The sequence below is a fragment of the Cebus imitator genome, unplaced genomic scaffold (assembly GCF_001604975.1).
Source record: "Cebus imitator isolate Cc_AM_T3 unplaced genomic scaffold, Cebus_imitator-1.0 Scaffold274, whole genome shotgun sequence".
NCBI classification, from domain to species: Eukaryota; Metazoa; Chordata; class Mammalia; order Primates; family Cebidae; genus Cebus; species Cebus imitator.
Window position 1 is genome coordinate 3,028,887 of NW_016107589.1, and position 3,197 is coordinate 3,032,083.

Below are 3,197 nucleotides of genomic sequence, written 5' to 3' on the forward strand. Positions count from 1 at the left end.
GGAAGGGGGTAGGGGGGTAGGGGGGGTGGAGGGCGGTGGAGGGCACTGAAGAACAGGTAGGCTTTAGTCTGGAACCCGAATCCACACGCAGCAACTGGAGCAGATCACTGTGGAGCCGGCTGCGGGGGTGGGGTGGGGGGAGCTGGGACATGCAGACACCCACAGGCCCCACAGGCCTCACAGGCCCACGCTGCCCACCCCGACCCCCTTGTCACACTTTACAACTTGAGGCAGCGCAGGTCCGGGCCTGACCCCCATTTAACTGTTTATTTTTATTGGTAATAGCATATTGTGTTAATTACTTTAGCTTTTTAATAACAAAAACATTTGTCAAGGAGAGATTGCAAATTTATATTTCTTGACAAAAACATTTGTCAAGGAGAGATTGCAAATTTATATTGCAAAATTGCCTTGGCCATTATTGACATTTTGCTCTTCTATGTGAATTCTACTATCAACACGTGTAGTTTCATTTACAAAATCATTTTGGCTGTTTTTTGTTTTTAGAAACAGGGTCTCACTCTGTCACCCAGGCTAGAGTGCAGTGGAAACTCTGGACTCAAGAGCTCCTCCCACCTCAGCCTTCCAAGTAGCTAAGACTACAGGTGTGTGCCACCACACTGAGACATTTTGGCATTTCGAATTGCGTTATATTTACAAATGATTTGGGACAAATTTCCATAGCTATGGAAATTGACCTTTTGCATCATGAAAGTAACATTTTCCCCCTTTAAGATTATCTTTTGTGTCCTTCACAAACATTTTGTAATTTTCTATGTTAATGTTTTGTGCATAATTTATTTTTATTACTAGTTTAAGAGAAGCTTTTTAAAAATCTAATTAATTAATTAATTTATTTATTTATTTATTTTGGACAGAGTCTTGCTTTGTCACCCAGGCTGGAGTGTGGTGGTGCAATCTTGGCTCACTGCAACCTCTGGCTCCCAGGTTTAACAGATTCTCATGTCTCAGCCTCCTGAGTAGCTGGAATTACAGGCATGCACCGACATGCCTGGCTAATTTGCATGTTCAAACTCAATGAAATACATACATTAAGTATGTGCAGTTTTGTGTTTGTAAATTATACCTCAATGAACCTAAAAAATATCCTATGACCTTGGATTAGACAATGGTTTCTTAGATACTACAGCTAAAACACAAGCAGTCAAAGGAAAAAATACATAATAAAGCTACATCAAAATTATAAAACTTGTGTGCTTCAAAGGACATTATTGAGAAAGTGAAAATGAAAACCATATAATGGAATAAGATATTTGCTAATTATGTAACTGACAAAGGTCTAGTATCTAGTATGTATAAAGAATCCTTACAACTCAACAATAAAAAGATAAGTAGCCCAATTAAAACCTGGGCAAAGGATTTAAATAGACATTTCTCCAAAAAAGATAAATAAATGGTTAATGAGCATGATTAAAGATGTTCAATATCCTTAGCAATTAAATAAATTCAAATTAAAACAATGAGATACCATTTTACACCCACTAGAATCATCGCAATTGAAAATACCTTTAATGACTAATATTGGTGAGAATGTCGAGAAACTGGAACTCTTATACATTGCTAGTGCAAACGTAATTGATCTGGAAAATAACTTGACAGTTCCTCAGAACGTCCAACATACAGCTACCACATGACTCAGCAATTTCACTTCTAGGTACATACCCAAGAGAAATGAAAACATATATCCGTACAAAACTTGTACACAAATGTTCGTAGCAGTATTATTAATAATGGCCCCAGAGTGGAGACAACCCAAATGTCCATCAACTGATGAATGAATAAACATGTTAGTATATCCATTCAATGGTATTATCCAGACATGAAAAAAGAATCAAGTACTGATACGTGGATGAACCTTGAAGACATTATACTAGGTGAAAGAAACTGAGCACAAAAGGCCACCTATTGTAGCATTGCATTCATATGAAATGTCTAGAATAGGCAAATTCATGCAGAGAAAACTAGATTAATAGTTGTCAGGTGCCAGGAAAGTGGAGAATGGGGAACGGCTACTAACGTGCATGGTTTTTCATTTAGGGATGACGAAAGTGTTCTGCAATTAGATAGTGATAATGGTTGCATGAGTTCATGAATATACTTAAAAACCAGTGAATTGTACAATTTAAGGAATGGATTTTATGGTTTGTTAATTAAATCTCAACTTAAAAACAGATTAAATATTAATTAGCAGATATAAAGGCATTTGATATATATAATAGTTCTTCCTTTTCCTATTCCCCTATTCCCAGATCCTAAGGAAACACTGATGTCCTATGTCACCATGTTTATCCTGTGGCCTCTTGTATTGCCTGGCTCACCTCCAGGCACTCATAGTTGAAAAACATGGGCCTAGGAAGGCGAAAAGGGAATGGAAGAGCCAGAGGTTCTTGGGTCCCTTAGGTGATGGCCGCTAGAAACATTTTCTACTCCATTTTTTTCACGGGAAAGTAAATATATTTCAGATTAGACTACACAGTTGGTTGGAAAAGCCTTTAAAATTCTTTACCTTTCTTTTTTTTTTTTTTGCTCTCATTTCATATTCATGAAACCACTTTCCCAAGGATTACAACAGCAAGAAGGGAACATTTCCCCAATTATCAAAAAGTTGTTGCCATTGAAAAATCATATCCATTTCCTATTTATCTTATCTATCTATCAATCATCTATCTATCTATCATCGATTCATCTATCACTGTATTCATTTGGTCCCCAGTAACTTGATAAACTTACATCACTCTCCCTGAGTCTGAGTCTGGGAGACTGAATAAACCAAGGAGCAAGACTCTGAATTAAGGTAAATTAACCTCCATCAGGGATGCCAAGTAGATTTTAATCTATATGCTAACTTCAATACATTAACAGTTGAGAAAGGTTCTGTGCTGAGCAAGATCCTAGGGACATGTCTGTGACTAGTTTCACAAAATGATGTGCTTGATTAGTAATGTCTGCTTGAACTCATGTAGGAAATTCAGGGTCTGTGTACTGCAGATATGCCACCCTAACTTAGTGAATGCTCCCTCAGGAGCCTCTAGCCAGAAAACCTCCTGGTAATATCACTCAAACCTTGAAATACTGCATTTAGCCCACTATTAAGTTGTATTGTCTGTGTATGTTTCACCTTCAGCAGCCTGCAGCTTAATTTGAAGCAAATCAAACCAAATGCCCACTCTATTGTA